The sequence below is a fragment of the Salvelinus sp. IW2-2015 genome, linkage group LG11 (genome assembly GCF_002910315.2).
Source record: "Salvelinus sp. IW2-2015 linkage group LG11, ASM291031v2, whole genome shotgun sequence".
NCBI classification, from domain to species: Eukaryota; Metazoa; Chordata; class Actinopteri; order Salmoniformes; family Salmonidae; genus Salvelinus; species Salvelinus sp. IW2-2015.
In genome coordinates, this window is record NC_036851.1 from 32196025 (window position 1) to 32219553 (window position 23529).

General features: G+C 42.6%; 1 pseudogene; it reads left to right on the top strand.

Annotated features, from left to right (window-relative positions):
- The first annotated feature begins 2454 nt into the window (after positions 1-2454).
- Positions 2455-22360, top strand: LOC111970684 (matrix metalloproteinase-19-like; annotated as a pseudogene).
- Positions 22361-23529: the final 1169 nt, after the last annotated feature.

Genomic DNA, 23529 nt, shown 5'->3' on the forward strand with positions numbered 1-23529 from the left:
TGCTATTTATTTTTATAGCAGGATGAATAAATACAGGAATTAAGCAAATCAATAAATGTTTTTGCATGGGGGCATCTGGTTGTGAACCCATTCCTCTAACTCACGGATGGTCAACTGATGGCCCGCGGCCCCTCCTTTGAAGGCCCATGGATCAATTTCCAAAATGTGTTTGTGCATCAGCAGTTGTTCTCTTGTTATGTCAGTCACTGACATTCACTCAATTAGCAAATGTCAGCAAAAACAACATTTTAGGGCCCCCAAAAGGCTAGGGTCGGCTCTGACTGTGTGGATGTGGGTATGCAGACCCACTCATGATAAGTTCCGATTTTTTGTAGCCCCCACTCCCATCAAAGTTGCCCATCCCTTCTCTAACTTCTTCACTTTAATGGCTGTTGCAAACTATGCTCCAGACAGAACATGCACCATCACACACATTTACCAGAATCTAACCTCGTTCCCAGGCAAGAGAGAGCCGGCTGGTGGACAAAATGACTCAATCTTAATTGAAAGGAGTAGCTTTTCTGCTCGCATGACCTCAAGTACTCACATCACCACAAACATTCCCCGTGAAGACTGGACCATGCCAAAACCACACAAAGCCTCCTCTCCACCCCAGTGTCTCCACTGTTTGCAGCTTGTAAAGCTGATGACAGTGATTTGGAGGAGGTACAGTATATGTTAGAGTGGACCTTAATGATGGCTGACAACTTCTCCATCCCAGTCAGCCCCATAACTCCACTGGCACCAGCATAACTCTATTCCAGCATGGCACACGACAATAAAATAGACTAGCATGTCTCTTTTCATCCCCACACACACTGTTTTCACACCTCTGTCTTGTTAGGCTATTGTACAACTAAGCGATGTATGCTTCAGTAAATAGACACGGGAGCTAGCTACACTCTTAGAAAAAAGGGTTCTACATGCAATGTGTATTGCATCTATTGCCACTTGTGTTGTAAATTCAAATCCCCCATGGGACACAATTTTTTTTTAATGAAATGTGGACATTTATTGCAGTATTGTGTTGGGAAAAAAAGTCCAATCATCACCTTGAAAATGAAGATAAAGGGCTCAGTTCTATCCAAACCCCATTGCAGTATTTACGCAGTAACTATTTTTCTTATGGTCAAATTAACTCACAGATTGGTTTTGGGTACTGTATAAAAACCTACAACTACTACCAGGGGGACCCCTCTCACAGGTATGCTTTCACTTTTCAGAATGAGATGTGTGTGGGCATGGGATGAATATTGTAAATAAAGGATTTGGAGAGAAAAAAATAATATCTGCCCCATGTGAGATTAGAACTCACAACCATTGATCTATGAAGCAACTGTATGGAGTCAAATCTGGTTCAAAAATCGAACATGCATTAGATGGCGCACGCGAGCAAGGTGAAACATCACTGCACGATCAAACACTATAGGCAGGTTTCCATTGACCAAGTTTTATTCAGGTTTCCATTGACCCAGATTTATTCAGGTTTCCATTGACCCAGATTTATTCAGGTTTCCATTGACCCAGATTTATTCGACAAAAGCAGTGCCGCCCCCCAAAATATTATTGTGACATATGTAATGGAAACGACAGATATAGGAGACATTTTCTAAAGATAAAAAAAATTATCGTTTGACAGGTGGATTTTTATTTTGTCGAACTTTCATTAATGCGACAAATTATGATGGAAATTTAGTTTTTACAATAAATGATAATTGCCGAATGTATGCGGGGCACGTGATGTGATCACGTAACTATAAACGCCACTACACATTTTATTCTAAATGCCTAGCCTACTGCCTGCAAAATCTATTTTGTCCTGACTTTCCTAGCCTAGATTCTTGGCGATATGTTAGCCACATGAGAGTTTTGAGAATATGACAAATATTAGTCAATTATTACATTCTATCCATGCTGGCTTTCACGGGCTACCTGAGACATGAAACAGATAGGTGGGAGGCCATACTGCTGTTGCCAATGTATTACGCAATTTGCCTAAATGGGTAATGGAAACATCAACCCATCAACCATCAACATCAAAAAAATGTAGACACGCTGTAGGTTTTTGGGAAAAGGTGTGACGTCATTACGTCCAGCTGTTTTTATCGACACAAGATAGTTAAATGGCAACGCACCCTAGCAGGCAATCTATTTTCTATGCAAACTATCGAAATGTCTAAATGTGCATGTAATTGCACTCAAAACACTGTCCCCTTTCATCTATGTGGTCAAAAATCCGCTTTGGAGCAGATTGGTCCAAAAACCTGAACAATTCAATTTCAGTAGTGATTAAAAAATCATGTTAAATGCAATTTATTATGTGACTTGTTAAGCACATTTTTACTCCTGAACTTATTTAGGCTTGCCATAACAAAGCGATTGAATTCATATTGACTCAACATATTTCACCTTTTCATTTTGTTTTTCAATTGCATATTTTGATAAAAACATAATTCCACGTTGACATCGTGGGGTATTGTGTGTAAGCCAGTGACCAAGACATGTCAATTGAATCCATTTAAATTTCAGACTGTAACACAACAACATTTTGAAAAAGTCAAGGGGTGTGAATACTTTCTGAAGACACTGTAGATGTGTATGAAACGGTAAGAAACATCTTAGAATTTGGTCATATGTGGAAATGTGCCTTGCTGCCTTTTTAATTTTGTGTAACGTCTAGTCAAGGAAGCATCATGCAAAATATATTGGAAAACTACACTTAACAAGTCCATTGCCAAATAAGGCGCGCTGTCACCTGGTTTGCGTTCAGTAAGTTTTTACTTTCTGGAACGTTCAATTAAACAAAAACGTTTCTGTACTGAACGACCATTTGAGAAACGGGGTGGGGTTGGGTTGTGGGTTGAGGAGCAGTGTCAGCAGGGCCACTGCCCTTTAAATTCATCACTCTTTGCTTGAATTCATACCTCGCCAGTCGCCACCAGTGGTCGCTGCACCCACCAAACTGCAGCATATGTACAGTACCTTAAAGTCTGTTCAAGAACGTATAAGAACGTTTTGGGGAAATGTGTAATTCAGTACAAACCGTTCTGCAACGTAGCAAACGTTCAAGTGATCTGAACGCACCTCTGCTTTTATAGTAAGCCTTCAGTTGGTACCACCAAGCACATCTAGAAGGCAGGGGCGAAAATCTGATATCAACCTTGGAGGGGACAATTACATGAAATTTTCTCAAGAGCAATTCCTGAGGGGGACACCAAAAGTAGTGCTGTAACACAGCCTACGTTGTAATATGTTAAATGTATATTGAGGGACCATAATCACTACTACTGGATAATTGTTAGGTACAGTAGTTAACTGAAGGGTTGTCCCAACTTGTTTAAATCATTATAATACTWCTAKTAATAATAGTTATAGCAGTGTTCCTTATCAGTCCAGTATGTATGCAGGTATTTGTACTTACAACCAGCAATATCAAGAAAGGCCAGTAGGCGGCAATGGTACTGTACACTGTATGGGAGCAGTTTTCATAAATACAATGAACATGGTGTGATCTCATCGTAAAGAATCTCCATTGAGAACCATCACAAAGTTGGTCTCRGTATTGAATTGACCTTTTAATTTGACTTTGTGATTAAATATGTGCACCTGGCCTGAGTKTACTACAATATCTTTACAAGAACAAAAAGCTTAAAATAAGTACAGTTCTYAAAGCAAAATAACTACTTCAATGAAAAACCCAAATAAATCAAACAAAATATCCTTSAGTCAGTGTCTCAACTCTTCAAACAGCAGCTATGGACAAGTATGTCACACAAAGTATGCAATTTTAAATAAAATAACATGAAATAAATAATTTGTAAGTGTACTGTCATGTACTAAAAACTACTAAACAAAAGAACAAATATCAATTACACCAGGGGTTCTCAAACAGGGGTCCATGGACTAATTGCAAGGTGTCCGTGAAATAAAAAAGTGTAATGAATGTAGTCAGTACCACAAGGTTTCCAGTAAGTTTACATATAATATAGAGGGGGTGGTGGTCCCTGAGGACCGCTGAAAACCTTGCCTGCCTTGCCTCAATATGCAGGGGTTCCAGTACCCAAAAAAGGTTGAGAACCACTGCTATACACACTACTGAACAAAAGAACCGAACATATGTTTGCGGGTTTCAATGGATCCAACAAATTGCTGGCAGATATTTTCCCTCTTGAGACTGTCCAGCCTGTCTTTATGTACATTACAGACAACTACGCCGTTCAGTCTCTCTTGGCCCATGCTAGCCCGTAGCCAAGTCTTTAACCTGCGGAGTGCACTGAAACTCCTCTCAGCCTCACATGAAGACACTGGCACCACAAACAAAATTCTGATCAGCACCTCAACTTGGTGAACAACCCCGCACCTCCTGGAAGCCTCTGAGGACCTCTGCTGCCTCTCACTGCTGCTACAGGGGTATTTGTTGTGAAAGAGAGGGATCTGCACTGAAAGAGAATTATGTTCAGCTCAGGTACTGATCTAGAGACTCATCCAACTCCCCGTGAGAAGCGCTCTTTCCAACGTTTTGCAGGACGTTTAGACTGTCCTGGTCAAAACGGTCGCCAAACTGAACCTCACACCATCCAACACTTAAAAAAATTCTGCCCTACAGTGATCCACTGCTTTGCCAGCAAATCGTCTTGAGTGCGGTTCAATGGATTCAATAGAGTCAATCAAAGTTGTTGCCTTTCTCATACAGTGCAAGGTAGCTTTCGTCATTTCTCTTGCCCCTAAGAGATGACCGCACACACTCGACTGCAGCCTGCATACCAGAGACAGTCTGAGTTTTCTTCTGCAGTGAAATGTTTAGACATTCAAGCTCTCCAAGAACAGCAGAGGCAAGTGTGAGGCCCAACACCGTCTTGCCTTTGCTGAAGTGCTCGAATAAGCACTGGCAGTTGAAGCTGTCTTGGATGCAGTTTTTGCCATCTCCTCTAGGCTGCTGAGTACCCGCTCATACTGCCCTAGCAAGCAGCTTAATAGCAGTATTCCGCACAGTCCACCTTGTTGGACATAGGGGTTTCAGGGTGGTCAGATTTGTATCTTTGGACGTGGCAATTGATTCTAAACTGCTCTTAAACTTTCCTGCTGGCCATAGAGGACACCTAACTGATGGACCCAAGAAAGGGATCCCGGATCAGTGGGGAGGCTGAGCAGCCAGCTGTGTAATCAGATTTACACAGTGTGCTCCACAATGGACATAGAGGGTAATGGCTGCTGCCTCCTCACAATTGCCTGTGCACCTGTGTATTTTCCTGCCATGTTTGAGGCACCAACGTAAGCCAGACATGGGCAAATTGAGCCTCAACAACAATCAGTTGCCACTTTCGCAATGCCCTCGCCTGTTTTCTCGACACCCTGTATAGCCCAATAAACTCCTCGTGAGGGACAGGTCATGGTCAACATAACGCAGACAGACCTCTCTGTTAGACCAGAGACATCTTGAGTAATCAACAATTAATGAAAATTGTACAATCGGAAGAGACCTAATCTTAGCTGCAATGCCTCGAATGACTGTATTGGCCATGATGTTCAGAATTTCATTCTGTGCTTTGGGGCCTGTGTAATTGTGGTACGCTCTGTTAACCACTTCAGTAAGAATGGGATCTATCCTCTTCTGCCCTGAGTTTCAAAAGCTGGTATAAATTCCACTGTCATCCGTGTGGCTCTAAAGGCTTGTCCCGGTCTTACTACATGCCGCACCGAACTAACAATTTTCATCAAGCAATGCTTGCGTCCTCCTCTGCTGTTTACCCCACGCGCTGGATAACTGGACACTGATTGGATTTAGGGTGTGCTGTTACAGTTACAAAGTGGCGGTGGTTTGGCAGTTTTGATGTGCTGTGAATTTTTCAATGGCTTTTCTCCAGTTCCTAAATCCTGCACTAATGAAGGCAGCATCTGCTCTTTGGCCAAAAGATGGCTGGCTTGATAAACCCTTGGCTACAGTGAAAACAACAACACTCCTTTTATTGATGGATTATATGTAGCCAGGGGAAATCGCGAAACCATCTCTCTTGAAACGTCAACACATCTGTTGGCAAGAGTTTGCGGTTCTATAAATTGTGGGTGTGGCTGATATGGTTTTGTGCCATCACTGAGGTAATGGATGATGCTGTGCCACTGTCCCCTATACTGGTGCTGCTGGCAACAAGGGTGACACCTGGTCCTGCCGTGGCTGTGCAGTCCTCTGAAGTTCTTCTCCTTGGTCTTTCCCTTTCACCACCCTCACTGACTCACAGTCTGTCTCCTAGAAATAAATAAGGTGTTGCTGTACTCCTAACTACGCGTACCAAAACTACACAATTAATCACAACAGCATACCATTGCCTTAAAACAATCTTAGTTTAGTCACCAGTTTAAGTTGAGTGGGGGTATCCATGGCATTTTCCAATTATGTCCCTATTTTACAACTAAAAAAATTGAGACTTTCATAATGTTGCAAACAAAGACTCAACAAACTTACCTGAGACTCCCTGTCTCTGCAATCTGTCCTGCATATCTGTCCCAGCTCTGCTGTTGTGTGCCATCTGTTGCCTGCTCTGCCTAATGACATCATTGTGAAACATTTCCATTAGCATTTCACTTTCTTTTTATGAACATTTTATCAACTAATCTTTGAGATATTAGGCTACTAGAGTTCTTACTTTGCGTTTTGGTATAAGAGAGTGTGTTCTGTTCAGTTTGGAATTCAGTTTATCGCTAACCTTATCACAGGGTTTTTGAAGCACTAAGCTGCATGCTAATCTTGGAATAAACTGACGATAGCAAATTATTCCATCTTTGACGACGCCACATAATGGAATAGGTACTAGTAGCTTGATAGTTAATGTTTGCTTTAGTTTGCGCGCTAGCTCTGCAAATTCAGCTAGTGTTGTGAACCCTGCAACATTAAAAATATATACATTGTCTATGGCGATTGACTGGATTACTCACGTAGTTACGTACACTGAGTGCCTTTGGACAGTAGATACGACCTCTATTACTTGCAGCTAAGGACTGGCAGTGGATAAACCTTGTGAGGCAAAGGGCGGGGGGTCGCAATCTTGTGAAACTTAAAAACGTGCTATTAAGTGTCTATAATCAGCACAAGTGCTTTCATTGCGTATTATTAATATTATTGAAATTACATAGTTATGTTTACAGTGATATATTGGGGGGGACAAATCATATTTTTCCCAGGATGGGGGGGTCGTGTCCCCCCCGTCCCCCCTGGGATTTCCGCCTATGCTAGAAGGGAATGCATTTCAAATCGAACCCCTCCCTTGAGCTGATGTAGTGCCTCTTCATCACGATTTCAATGGTAGAGTTGAGCACCTAGGGGCAAAAAGAGCTATATTTACCTCTAAAAGACCAAAATATATCACTTTTGCAACTAGCTGTCAAAATGAAGACAATAATTGATGTATTTCACTATAACTAAGCCTAAAACATCTGTATTTTGATGAAAAAAACATTTTTCATGAAAGCTATTCTTTAAAAGGGGTTAGATGTCCAAAACGCGTCGGCGTTAGGGTGGGACTCATTGGGTTAAGCTGTAGAACTGATTTCTGAAACGCAAACCTTAGTAAGTCCTTCAAAAGTGTGTGGGGGTTTTAACATTATTGTAGCATATACTCGTAAATGATGACAAGGTGGAGGAGGATGAAATGCTACATAAAGAGTCTCCAAAGCTGTCCAGTCAGAATGAGAAACTAATGACTGAGACTATTGTTTTGATGTTGCACTTACTGCATATTAGCACATTTTTGCATTCTCACACTCTGGCTTCAAACCAGTGCACTGTATTTCAGACGCTGAGGTAGTTCTGTGGTTTGGTCAGCAGTATATGTCAATGGCACCTTGTTGAATGCTGAGGAATGTGCAGCTGTGCAGTGCAGCTATGGTGTGGACTTCAATTCAGCATTTCTCCAGTGTCTCTTTAAGCCCTCAGGGCACCAGGACTGTGTGAAAATCTATGCAGGACCAACCATGACCTTGTTAACATAAATGTATCAAACATCGCAAAATAAAAACAGTTATGATGGATAATAATGGAAGACTTACTACCCTTGCATAGGTCAAATGATTGACGTTGAATATGGGCTTGCTTGCGCAGCTACTTGAAAGGAACACTTGATCAAATGTGGTCTATAAAGGCCTATTACCCAACATACTTTCTATTCAAGGCATAATGACAAAGTTTAACATTCATTCATTAACTATTTTATATTCACTTGACAAAGTCTTGGAATGTGCTTGATAGGCCTATGCCATCACTATCACATCCTGATCCTACTGCTGCAAGGTTATACCACCACATAGTGACTGACACCTGGCTGACACAGTTGGTTGGGCTTGGGCATTACTGTATTATGGAAAATCTTTGCTTAGTGACCAATTGTGCAGTGTTACAACTCCTTTCTGCCATTGACGTGGTAAGTATTAGCCTACATGTGGTGAGCACTGTCGGGAATTGATGTGAAACGTTGCCATTTTCTCTCATGCCTTAAGCTTGTAGCTCCCTGCGGTGTCCCCGTGGAGGAAACAATTATCAGGAACTTACAACAACAACAAAAAATCAACAATGTAGGCCTAAGTCACATTTGGAGTTGCTGGAAACGTAGAAAAAAATCCTGTAGGTACTGGGGAAATATAGGCCTATAGGCTGAAGTCTCCCACCTGTGTGTCCTTCATGAGAAGGAGGAGGCACATGGGAGTGTGTGAGAGAGTCAAAAAATGATCGACAGCTAGATCATTTTACGGGTTCAAAGTGAAATTCTCTTTTGTCCGTTGCTCTTGGCCAATTCCTCAGAGATGGGTCATCACAGTGGGTTGGGGCTGACTCAATCGGCACTTGAGTTATAAAACACCAGAACACACGGAAGAAAACCAGTAGAGTAAAGTTTTGGTAGAGTAACGGATAACAGTGAAGGACAAATAATTTTTTCTCCCTAAAGATGTTTGATAAATAGATATTTTTCAAAGTATTTAAGACAAGAGCATCCTGCAAAGTCTGTTACGAACCTCATATTTGCTTGGCTTTCCTAACATTTACAGCTGTTTTTCCTGTGTAGAACTTTGGCGAAATGGGTGACCTTCAGCAGATGGCAGTGCTCATGGCTATCGTGCAGTGCGTAATGACAGGAGTGATGGACAGGAGGATGGAGGTCCCTGAAGCAACGGTAGGAATTTACCAGCTTCTTTCAAATGTATTATAATATACACTAAATACACAAAAGTATGTGGACGCCCCTTCAAATTTGTGGATTTGGCTATTTCAGCCACACCTGTTGTTGACAGGTGTATCAAATCGAGCACACAGCCATGCAATTTCCATAGACAAACATTGGCAGTAGAATGGCCTTACTGAAGAGCTCAGTGACTTTCAACATGGCACCAGAATAGGATGCCACCTTTCTAACAAGTCAGTTCGTCAAATTTCTGCCCTGCTAGAGCTTCCCCAGTCAACTGTAAGTTCTGACATTGTGAAGTGGAAACGTCTAGGAGCAACAATGGCTCAGTCGCAAAGTTGTAGGCCAAACAAGCTCACAAAATGGGACCACTGAGTGCTGAAGCGAGTAAAAATTGTCTGTCATCGGTTGCAACACTCACTACTGAGTTCCAAACTGCCTCTGGAAGCAATGTCAGCACAAGAACTGTTCGCCTGGAGCTTCATGAAATGGGTTTCCATGGCTGAGCAGCCACACACAAGCCTACGATAACCATGCGCAATGCCAAGCGTTTGCTGGAGTGGTGTAAAACTCACGACCATTAGACTCTGGAGCAGTGGAAAGTGTGATGAACCATGATTCATCATCCGGCTGTTGCCAGGAGAACGATACCTGCCCCAATGCATAGTCCAGGGCTGTTTTTCACGGTTCAGGCTAGGCCCCTTAGTTCCAGTGGAGGGAAATCTTAACGCTATAGCATACAGTGACATTCTAGACGATTCTGTGCTTCCAACTTTGTGGAAACAGTTTGGGGAAGGCCCATTCCTGTTTCAGCATGACAATGCCCCCGTGCACAAAGCGAGGTCCATACAGAAATTATTTGTCGAGATCGGTGTGGAAGAACTTGACTGGCCTGCACAGAGCCCTGACCTCAACCCCATCGAACACCTTTGGGATGAATTGAAACACTGACTGCGAGCCACACCTAATGGCCCAATATCAGTGCCCAACATCACTAATGCACTTGTGGCTGAATGGAAGCAAGTCCCCACAGCAATGTTCCAACATCTAATGGAAAGCCTACCCAGAAGAGTGGAGGCTTTTATAGCAGTGTATCTTTCTCCATTATTTTAATTGCAGTGCAACTTCTGAATACTGTGTATTATTGTCATAATACAAACTTTATCTGAACTGGACCATGTATGATGCAAAGTGCCATATGTACAACCTGTGGCTTTTACAGTCTTTCTGGTAGACTGCAACTAAATCAGCATTGATTTCTCTTGTGGCTGTTGTCATTCATAATGTTAGAGGTGAATAATATCACTTTGAAACTTCTCAAGTTAACTCTTGTATCCCACTGTGGTTATTGTGTTACCAGGCGTACCTGATGAAGTATGGCTATCTGCACACTTCACTGGATCCTCAGAACCAGGGCTTCCAGAGAGAAGCTGTAATTGAGGCACTCAGGTAAAGTATTCTATGAACACAACAACTTACGTGTAATTCTTCATGGCAATGTGTGATTCCTCTTCCCCAACACAACAAATCTGAACACACTTACTCTAAATGCCCATTTATGAATACAGATCCAAACACAGCTCTATTGTATAGCTTTTTGCAAGTCACATTGATACATGTACTACAATCAATGCAATTCTTTAGCATAACATTTCCCATTGGAAGGAAATGTTTCCTTGCCTTACAGCATGTGTGTAGTGTAAATGTATCTGCTATTGGAGCTTTCAGTCCTTCCTTTCCCTAGGGTATTCCAGAGGGTGACAGACCTGCCTGTCACTGGAGTGATTGACAAGGCCACCCTAGAGATGATGAGACAGTCTCGCTGTGGCATAGAGGACCCCTTCAATCAGAAAACCCTCAAGTACAGAGTGCTGGGTGAGTGAAAACATGTGGACAGGATATTGTATGTGGGGGTGGGATGGACCAGTGTTTCCCAGATGGTTGATCGGGACTTAAAACTTTGGGAGATACTATGCACATTAAATTATAATAATAATCCTCATCTAATAAAAATAATCCTCACTTACACACTTGTAGTTTCTCATCTAGACGTGTTTGTAGTAAAATGCATGTTTTTTGTCTCTACTGTAGGCTACTGTGTCACGATCGTGTGGAGAGACGGACCAAGGCGCAGCGGGATATGAATACATCTTCTTTTTATTTATGAAGATGATAGAACACGAAACGAAAACACTTACACAAACTATACAAAAACAACAAACGATCGTGAAGCTAAATAACGTAGTGCACACACACAGGCTACAAACGTTAAACATAGACAATTACCCACAAACATCTAAGCCTATGGCTACCTTAAATATGGCTCCCAATCAGAGACAACAATAACCAGCTGTCTCTGATTGAGAACCAAATCAGGCAACCGTAGACTTTCCTAAACACCTACATCAACCATAGACAATACTAGACACATACACTCCACACAAACCCATACACTAAAACCAACACCCTTCCCATAATAAACACCCAAAACACAAACATACCCATGTCACACCCCTGACCTAACTAAAATAATAAAGAAAACAAGAATACTAAGGCCAGGGCGTGACATAACCCCCCCCTTAAGGTGCGAACTCCGGGCGCACCAGCACATAGTCTAGGGGAGGGTCTGGGTGGGCGTCCGTCCAGGCGGCGGCTCCGGCACTGGTCGTGGTCCCCACCCCACCATAGTCACTACCGCTCTCCTAAACCCACTGGAAATAAGGGCAGCACCGGACTAAGGGCAGTACCGGACTAAGGGGCAGCACCAGGATAAGGGACAGACCAAGGATAAGGGACAGCACCAGGATAAGGGACAGCACCAGGATAAGGGACAGTACCAGGATAAGGGGCAGCACCGGACTAATGGCGGATCCTGGCTGGACGGCTTGGCGGATCCTGGCTAGCTGACGGATCTGGCTGCTCATGGCTGGCTGACGGATCTGGCTGCTCAGGCTGGCTGACGGATCTTGGCTGCTCATGGCTGGTGACGATTGGCTGCTCATGGCTGGCTGACGGATCTGGCTGCTCATGGCTGGCTGACGGATCTGGCTGCTCATGGCTGGCTGACGGATCTGGCTGCTCATGGCTGGCTGACGGATCTGGCTGCTCATGGGCTGGCTGACGGATCTGGCCAATCCTGTCTGGCTGGCGCTCTGGCAGATCTGTCTGGTTGGCGCTCTGGCAGATCCTGTCTGGTTGGCGGCTCTGGCAGATCTGTCTGGTTGGCGCTCTGGCAGATCCTGTCTGGTTGGCGCTCTGGCAGATCCTGTCTGGTTGGCGGCTCTGGCAGATCCTGTCTGGTTGGCGGCTCTGGCAGATCCTGTCTGGTTGGCGGCTCTGGCAGATCCTGTCTGGTTGGCGGCTCTGGCAGATCCTGTCTGGTTGGCGGTCTGGCAGATCCTGTCTGTTGGCGTCTGGCAGATCCTGGTTGGCTTGCAGACCTGTTGACGATCGGCTCTAGCGGCTCCTGACTGACGATCGCTCTGACGGCTCGGGACAGACGGGCGCTCTAATGGCACTGGCAGACGGATGGCTCAATGGCGCTGGGGAGACGGATGCTCAAATGGCGCTGGGGAGACGGATGGCTCAGATGGCGCTGAGAGACGGATGGCTCAGATGGGCTGGAGAGACGGATGGCTCAGATGGCGCTGGAGAGACGGATGGCTCAGATGGCGCTGGAGAGACGGATGGCTCAGATGGCGCTGGAGAGACGGATGGCTCAGATGGCGCTGGAGAGACGGATGGCTCAGATGCGCTGGGAGAGACGGATGGCTCAGATGGCGCTGGAGAGACGGATGGCTCTGGCCGCTGAGGCGCACTGTAGCCTGGTGCGTGGTGCCGGAACTGGTGGACCGGGCTGGGGAACACGCATCTCAGGGCTAGTGCGGGGAGCAGGAACAGGGCATACTGGACCCTGGAAACGCACATTAGGCTAGTGCGTGGTGCCGGAACTGGTGGTACCGGCTGGGGACACACATCTCAGGGCTAGTGCGGGGAGCAGCAACAGGACGACAGGACTCTGGGGACACACAGGAGGCTTGGTGCGTGGGAGGCACTGGTGGTAATGGGCTGGAGACACGCACCATTGGACGAGTGCGTGGAGGAGGACAGGCTCTGGAGACACACTGGAAGCCTGGTGCGTGGTGTTGGCACTGGTGAACAGGACTGGGAGGTGGCGCCGGAATACCGACCGTGCAGGCGTAATGGCTCCTTGAGCATTGAGCCTGCCCAACCTACCTGTTGAATGCTCCCCGTCGCCCGACAGTGCGGGGAGGTGGAATACCCGCACCGGGCTATGTAGGCGAACCGGGCACCATGCGTAAGGCTGGTGCCATGTAAGCCGGCCCGAGGAGATGTACTGGTGGCCAGAATGTAGAGGCCGCTTCATGGCACTTGGCTCAATGCTCAATCTAGCCCTACCAGTGCGGGAGGTGGAATATACCCGCACTGGGCTATGCACACGTACAGGAGAACACGTGCGCTCTAACTGCGTAACACGGTGTCTGCCCGTACTCCCGCTCTCTCACGGTAGCCTGGGAAGTGGGCGCAGGTCTCCTACCTGCCCTCGGCCACTACTCCCTAGCCCCCCCCAAGAAATGTTTGGTAGTACTCACGGCTTCCAGCCTTGCCTCCGTGCTGCCTCCTCATATCGCCGCCTCTCTGCTTTCGCTGCCTCCAACTCATCAGCTTTGGGACGGCGATATTCTCCAGGTTGAGCCCAAGGTCCCTTTCCATCCAATATCTCCCTCCCATGTCCAAAAATCCTTGATGCCTTGCTCCTGTTGCCGCTGTCACGCTGCTTGATCCTTTGGTGGGTAATTCTGTCACGATCGTGTGGAGAGACGGACCAAGGCGCAGCGGGATATGAATACATTCTTCTTATTTTATGAAGATGAATAGAACACGAAACGAAACACTATACAACAACTATACAACAAACAACAACGATCGTGAACTAAATAACGTAGTGCACACACACAGGCTACAAACGTTAAACATAGACAATTACCACAAACATCTAAAGCCTATGGCTACTTAAATATGGCTCCCAATCAGAGACAACAATAACCAGCTGTCTCTGATTGAGAAACCAATCAGGCAACCGTAGACTTTCCTAACACCTACACTCAACCTAGACAATACTAGACACATACACTCCACACAAACCCATACACTAAAACCAACACCCCTTTACCATAATAAACACCCAAAACACAAACATACCCCATGTCACACCCTGACCTAACTAAAATATATAAGAAACAAAAATACTAGAAAGGCCAGGGCGTGACATACTGGCGCAAGAGAAGCCTGACCTGGTGCATCTACAACTACACTCCAGACATGCCGAAGAGTGAGACAAAGAGGGCCATCCGCTCTGCATTTAAGTATTGGAGCGATGTGGCTTCCCTGAGCTTCCGAGAGGTTGAGTATGGACGAGCTGACATCAGGATCTCATTCCACGCGAAAGATGCCACTTGTGCCGTGCCTTTTGACGGGAGGGGTGAGTCTGCCTATGGGCCGGATACAATTGGGTTGGAGTAACAATAGCCTAACACACACACAGTAGGAGTAACCCTAATTGCCATTGGAATATAAAATATTTTAAATCTGTAGGTCACGTGCTGGCCCATGCTGAACACCCACAGTCAGGGATTGTTCATTTTGACGAGGATGAGTTTTGGACCGAGGGCATGTTCTACGGCACTAACCTGCATATCATCGCTGCCCATGAGATAGGCCACACCCTGGGCTTAGGCCACACCCTGGGCTTAGGCCACACCCTGGGCTTAGGCCCCTCGCAATACAGAAGTGCTCTGATGGCCCCTCTTTACACTGGTTACCGTAGCAACTTCCATCTGCATCCCGATGACATAAAAGGCATCCAAGCTATGTATGGTGAGTGGAGCCTGAGTTTGACCTGAGGATTTTCTGACCTGCTGGTTTTCCACACAGTAGTACCTCCTTATCAGAATACTTTATTATTACAATAGGGCTCAAATGTCACATAATGCTTTTATCCTCTAAGTCTAATAATACCTTCCACCAATTATGTCTGTCTTAGGTAAACATGGTACAAGTGTTCCAGTTGAGCCCACAGTGACACTCCCCACAGACAGCCTCCCTGATGCTGAGTGTTACGAATCCCTTTGGCCCGACAGTCTAGGGGGGATGGTAATGGGACCCGTAACACAACTCATGCAAATTATGTAGCTGAAAACACGTAATACAGTGAGAACAAATAACACAGACAACTTAATTACCGTCAAACACTAAATGTTTATTTATAAACACACGGTAAATGGGGGGGGGGGGGGGCAGAAAAGGGCTGAGCGGGACCCAAGAAATGAAAGAATAATAATTCAAAAACACCCCTAAGCTAGACTAGCCTACTTCACAAACAGCTAACTAACCAAAAAATACAGGGGTGGTCCGCCCAGTTCTAACTAGTGTTTTTAACATGTTTAACTACGGGTAGTGTAGCCAAGGGCGACTTGTCTGGTTACCCCCTTTTCCCACCATCAAACAAACACTCAAACACCATAAACCAAAACAATACTCACAGGTGGGGACAAAGTGACATGTAGCTGCAAAACACACACGACGCATCTACAGACAGAAGGCATGTTACAAAGAGATTGAGCTGGGGAGAAAACAACTGACAGTTTTAAACCAAGGGAAAGGGACTGTGATTGGGTAAGGAAAAGGAGCAGGTGTCTTCCGATTAGCGACTGATTGATGACTGTTGGGGAATGATTATTGTCACCTGTGAGTAGGGAGAAGGAGAGAAAAGAAATAACACAGGATACACACAGAACACTTGATCCGTAACCACTGAGGGAGACATCCAGACCCCTGCACCGCCAGGCTAGATGCCATCATGTTGGGTAAGCTGTCTGCGCACAATACTGGCCAGCGATATACATTCAAGAGCAGTCTCCTTTGGAAGTGCTTATTTTTGTCTCACCAAGTTTTGCCTTCCACTAGTCAAGAAATATTGAAGCAATATTCTTACTCTGATAAAGCCAGCTCACCTTATTTACTCTCTTCATTGAACTGAAGATGGGATATGACAGGTTGAATCACACTCTGATTTGGACCTTCAGTGTTCTATTTCATGCCCCTCTTTTCTCATCAGGTCCATGGAGGAAGACATTTGCCTTCAGTGGTGATTATGTGTGGACGGTCTCTGACATAGGGCACAATGCACCCATGAAGATCGACCAGCTGTGGATGGACTGCCTGGGAACCTGAACGCAGCCGTTTACTCTCAGAGAACCAACAAAACATACTTTTTAAAGGTACAATATTTTCTCGACTTTAAAAGTATAACGTTTTTGATGAACAAATTAGGTAAATTGAGATGATTTTTAAAGAAAGACTGATAGTATGAACTGTGTAATACTTGTGTTTAAATTACTTGACAGTGATTGACTGACAGTGATCCGGCCCAGAATGTGTGAATGTGTTACTGTTAATCTCACATAATTTCAGCCTACTCACCAAAACTGGTTCTGACTACAGGTGATAAAGTGTGGAGATATACCAGTTTTCTCCTGGACTACGGGTATCCCAAAGAGGTGAAACGCCTCCCACCTAATATTGATGGTGGGACCCCAATGGTGGAACAAACTCCCCACGACGCCAGGTCAGCGGAATCAATCACCACCTTCCGGAGACACCTGAAACCCACCTCTTTAAGGAATACCTAGGATAGGATAAAGTAATCCTTCTAACCCCCCCCCCCCCCCCCCCTTAGAGTTAGATGCTCTATTGTAAGTGGTTGTTCCACTGGACATCATAAGGTGAATGCACCAACTTGTAAGTCGCTCTGGATAAGAGCGTCTGCTAAATGACTTAAATGTAATTGATGCCGCTTTGTACTAAGAGAAGAATAAGAAGCTGGTGTTTTTCAAGGTAGTTGAACACAACACAGCACAATAATATCTATACCTTTTAACCAGTAAACTCAACATTGTTACAAATGACAACTGAGCTTTATGGTGTCAGTAAGTTGTGATAATAGTGTTAATGATAACAACTGAGCTTTATGGTTTCAGTAAGTTGTGATAATAGATTAATGATAACAACTGAGCTTTATGTTTCAGTAAGTTGTGATAATAGATTAATGATAACAACTGAGCTTTATGGTTTCAGTAAGTTGTGATAATAGATTAATGAACAACTGACTTTATGGTTTCAGTAAGTTGTGATAATAGATTAATGATAACAACTGAGCTTTATGGTTTCAGTAAGTTGTGATAATAGATTAATGATAACAACTGAGCTTTATGGTTTCAGTAAGTTGTGATAATAGATTAATGATAACAACTGAGCTTTATGGTTTCAGTAAGTTGTGATAATAGATTAATGATAACAACTGAGCTTTATGGTTTCAGTAAGTTGTGATAATAGATTAATGATAAACAACTGAGCTTTATGGTTTCAGTAAGTTGTGATAATAGATTAATGATAAAAACTGAGCTTTAGGTTTCAGTAAGTTGTGATAATAGATTAATGATAACAACTGAGCTTTATGGTTTCAGTAAGTTGTGATAATAGATTAATTATACAACTGAGCTTTATGGTTTTCAGTAAGTTGTGATAATAGATTAATGATAACAACTGAGCTTTAATGGTTTCAGTAAGTTGTGATAATAGATTAATGATAACAACTGAGCTTTATGGTTTCAGTAAGTTTGGATAATAGATTAATGATAACAACTGAGCTTTATGGTTTCAGTAAGTTGTGATAATAGATTAATGATAACAACTGAGCTTTATGGTTTCAGTAAGTTGTGATAATAGATTAATGATAACAACTGAGCTTATGGTTTCAGTAAGTTGTGATAATAGATTAATGATAACAACTGAGCTTTATGGTTTCAGTAAGTTGTGATAATAGATTAATGATGACAACTGAGCTTTATGGTTTCAGTAAGTGGTGATAATAGATTAATGATAACAACTGAGCTTTATGGTTTCAGTAAGTTTTGATAATAGATTAATGATGACACTGAGCTTTATGTTTCAGTAAGTTGTGATATAGATTAATGATAACAACTGAGCTTTATGGTTTCAGTAAGTTGTGATAATAGATTAATGATAACAACTGAGCTTTATGTTTCAGTAAGTTGTGATAATAGATTAATGATAACAACTGAGCTTTATGGTTTCAGTAAGTTGTGATAATAGATTAATGATAACAACTGAGCTTTATGGTTTCAGAAGTTGTGATAATAGATTAATGATAACAACTGAGCTTTATGGTTTCAGTAAGTTGTGATAATAGATTAATGATAACAAACTGAGCTTTATGGTTTCAGTAAGTTGTGATAATAGATTAATGATAACAACTGAGCTTTATGGTTTCAGTAATTGTGATAATAGATTAATGATAACAACTGAGCTTTATGGTTTCAGTAAGTTGTGATAATAGATTAATGATAACAACTGAGCTTTATGTTTCAGTAAGTTGTGATAATAGATTAATGATAACAAATGAGCTTTATGGTTTCAGTAAGTGTGATAATAGAATTAATGATAACAATGAGCTTTATGGTTTCAGTAAGTTGTGTATAATAGATTAATGATAAACAAACTGAGGCGAGCTTATGGTTTCAGTAAGTTGGTGATAATAGATTAATGATAACAACTGAGCTTTATGGTTTCAGTAAGTTGTGATAATAGATTAATGATAACAACTGAGCTTTATGGTTCAGTGTTTGATCAATAGATTAATGATAACAACTGAGCTTATGGTTTCAGTAAGTTGTGATAATAGATTAATGATAAAACTGAGCTTATGGTTGGACCTTCAGTTTCTATTTCATGCCCTCTTTCTCATCAGGTCCTGGAGGAAGACATTTGCCTTCCAGACTGTGGTTATGTGTGGACGTCTCTGACATAGGGCACAATGCACCATGAAGATCGACCAGCTGTGGATGGGACTGCCTGGGAACCTGAACGCAGCCGTTTACTCTCAGAGAACCAACAAAACATACTTTTTTAAAGGTACAATATTTCTCGACTTTAAAAAGTATAAACGTTTTTGATGAACAAATTAGGTAAATTGAGATGATTTTTAAAGAAAGACTGAAGTATGAACTGTGTAATACTTGTGTTAAATTACTTGACAGTGATTGACTGACAGTGATCCGGCCCAGAATGTGTGAATGTGTTACTGTTAATCTCACTTAATTTCAGCCTACTCACCAAAACTGGTTCTGACTACAGGTGATAAAGTGTGGAGATATACCAGTTTCTCCTGGACTACGGGTATCCCAAAGAGCTGGAAACGCCTCCCACCAAATTGATGGTGGACCCCAATGGTGGAACAAACTCCCCCACGACGCCAGGTCAGCGGAATCAATCACCACCTTCCGAGACACCTGAACCCCCACCTCTTTAAGGAATACCTAGGATAGGATAAAGTAATCCTTCTAACCCCCCCCCCCCCCCCCCCCTTAGAGTTAGATGCTCTATTGTAAAGTGGTTGTTCCACTGGACATCATAAGGTGAAATGCACCAACTTGTAAGTCGCTCTGGATAAGAGCGCGTCTGCTAAATGACCTTAAATGTAATTGATGCCGCGTTGTACTAAGAGAAGAATAAGAAGCTGGTGTTTTTTCAGGTAGTTGAACACAACACAGCACAATAATTATCTATACCTTTAACCAGTAAACTCAACATTGTTACAAATGACAACTGAGCTTTATGGTTTCAGTAAGTTGTGATAATAGATTAAGATAACAACTGAGCTTTATGGTTTCAGTAAGTTGCTGATAATAGATTAATGATAACAACTGAGCTTATGGTTTCAGTAAGTTGTGATAATAAGATTAATGATAACAACTGAGCTTTATGGTTTCAGTAAGTTTGTGATAATAGATTAATGATAACAACTGAGCTTTATGGTTTCAGTAAGTTGTGATAATAGATTAATGATAACAACTGAGCTTTATTGTTTCAGTAAGTTGTGATAATAGATTAATGATAACAACTGAGCTTTATGGTTTCAGTAAGTTGTGATAATAGTATTAATGATAACAACTGAGCTTTAGGTTTCAGTAAGTTGTGATAATAGGATTAATGATAACAACTGAGCTTTATGGTTTCAGTAAGTTGTGATAATAGATTAATGATAACAAACTGAGCTTTTATGGTTTCAGTAAGTTTTGATAATAGATTAATGATAACAACTGAGCTTTATGGTTTCAGTAAGTTGTGATAATAGATTAATGATAAACAACTGAGCTTTATGGTTTCCAGTAAGTTGTGATAATAGATTAATGATAACAACTGAGCTTTATGGTTTCAGTAAGTTGTGATAATAGATTAATGATAACAACTGAGCTTTATGGTTTCAGTAAGTTGTGATAATAGATTAATGATAACAAACTGAGCTTTATGGTTTCAGTAAGTTTGTGATAAATAGATTAATGATAACAACTGAGCTTATGGGTTTCAGTAAGTTGTGATAATAGATTAATGATAACAACTGAGCTTTATGGTTTCAGTAAGTTGTGATAATAGATTAATGATAACAACTGAGCTTTATGGTTTCAGTAAGTTGTGATAATAGATTAATGATGACAACTGAGCTTTATGGTTTCAGTAAGTTGTGATAATAGATTAATGATAACAACTGACGTTTATGGTTTCAGTAAGTTGTGATAATAGATTAATGATCAACTGAGCTTTATGGTTTCCAGTAATGTTGTGATAATAGATAATGATAAAAACTGAGCTTTATGGTTTCAGTAAGTTTGATATAATAGATTAATGATAACAACTGAGCTTTATGTTTTCAGTAAGTGTGATAATAGATTAATGATAAACAACTAGCTTTATGGTTTTCAGTAAGTTGTGATAATAGTTTATATGTAAACTTTTGTTTCAGTTTTGTGATAATAGATTAATGATAACAACTGAGCTTTATGGTTTCGAAAGTTGTGATAATAGATTAATGATAACAACTAGCTTTATTTTCAGTAAGTTGTGATAATAGATTAATGATAACAACTGAGCTTTATGGTTTCAGTAAGTTGTGATAATAGATTAATGATAACAACTGAAGCTTTAGCATTTTTACCCGCTTGAATGTGATGAATATGCCAAATAACCACCTTAAAAAACGTTTGTACTAATCATCTTTGTCCTCTGTTGTCCATCTCCTCAGGGTACAGGGTATTGGCAGTGGGATGAGCTGCGCTCCAGTAACCTCAACGTGTACCTCAAACCCTTGTCTAACCTCTTCAATGGGGTGCCCTCCAGCCCTGATGCTGCCTTTACCTGGACCAATGGAAAAATCTACTTCTTCAAGAGAGACAAGTACTGGCGTGTGAACAGTCTACTGAGCGTAGACAAAGGCTATCCACTCAGCAAGAGTGAACGCTGGATGCACTGTTAGGAGCAAGACACTAGGGGGAAGCAGACACCATAAGCCTTGATAGGGTGCTTGTGTGATGTCTGCTCAATTAACAGTTCAGGGAACCACAACAGCAACCACAACCACACTGTGATAACATTGTGTTCACACTGTGAGGTGTCTGGAAACCATATAAACATATCGCCATGTACTGGTACATGATTTCAAGTGAGGATTGAGTTAGGTACAGTCAAAGTACATAAAACTGAAATGTTATATCAAATTAATTATTCTTGAAACACAATAACTTTTATCAGGTTGCGTATTGAGTGTCGTCCCACATAAGTAAAATGTTCTTCTAGTTCTGGAGCAGTAACCTGCTGGGTTTGTTCATATCCTTATGGCCTAGCTCTCTGTTTCCATCAAACACAAGCAGGACCTCCAGCTGTATTCATCTGCTCTTTTCTTCCAACAGCCCAAACGTGTTAGGCTTAGATCAGACTGTGTGTGTGGAGAGGCTATTTGTTATGATCTTAGGGGGCATTCCAGGGGGGCCATTTTCTCCCTCACCACAGATGTGGATTGGATTATTCAGTTGTTGTGTGTCCTCTTTTCAGTATGTGTACTGATTTCAACGGTGTTCCAGTTAGAAACTTCTCGTTTTCTTTTGACGTTTCACTTGCAGATACTGTGGACGGGTCTGAAAAAGTATTTGTGAGTTTATTGTCGTCATGTTATGCATTTCTAGGACTATGGTGTGTATATTTTATCACTGCCCACAAAGAGAAGCATGATATTATTGGTGTTCAGACACCAGCTTTCACAGGTCTACATTTTATAATGGGTTTATAATTGTGTACTAATGTCGCTGTTGAACCTCATCATGCTTATTGATGTGGCTCATACAAGCTCAAGGGAATTCACATTTCAGTGTATAGGCCTACCATTTCAAAATAATTTTTGTACACTGAACAAAAATATAAATGCAACATACAACAATTTCAAAGGTTTTACTGAGTTACAGTTCATAGAAGGAAATCAGCCAATTGAAATCATTTCATTAGGCCCTAATCTATGGAATTCACATGACTGAGAATACAGATATACATCTGTTGATCAGATACCTTAAAAAAAAGGTAGGGTCGTGGATCAGATAACCAGTCAGTATCTGGTGTGACCACCATTTGCCGCATGCAACACGACACATCTCCTTCACATAGAGTTGATCAGGCTGTTGATTGTGGCCTGTGGAATGTTTTCCCACTCCTCTTCAATGGCTGTGCGAAGTTGCTGGATATTGGCAGGAACTGGAACACAATGTTGTACACATCGATCCAAAGCATCCCAAACATGCTCAATGGGTGACATGTCTGGTGAGTATGCAGGCCTGGGACATTTTCAGCTACCAGGAATTGTGTACAGAATACAGATCCTTACGACATGGGGCTGTGCATTATCATGCTGAAACATGAGGTGATGGCGGCGGATGAATGGCACGACAATGGGCCTCAGGATCTTGTCACGGTATCTCTGTGCATTCAAATTGCCATCGATAAAATGCTATTGTGTTTGTTGTCTGTAGCTTATGCCTGCCCATACCATATCCCCACCGCCATCATGGGGCACTCTGTTCACATCAGCAAACCGCTCACCCACATGACGACATACACGCCGTCTGCTCGGTATAGTTGAAACCGGGATTCATCCATGAAGAGCACACTTCTCCAGCGTGCCAGTGGCCATCGAAGGTGACCATTTGCCCACTGCAGTCGATTACGACGGCAAACTGCAGTCAGGTCAAGACCCTGGTGAGGACAACGAGCATGCAGATGAGCTTCCCTGAGACGGTTTCCGACAGTTTGTGCAGACATTTTTTCTGTTGTGCAAACCCACAGTTTCATCAGATGTCCGGATGGCTGGTCTCAGACGATCCCGCAGGAGAAGAAGCTGGTTGTGGGGGTCCTGGGCTGACATGGTTACAGGTGGTCTGCG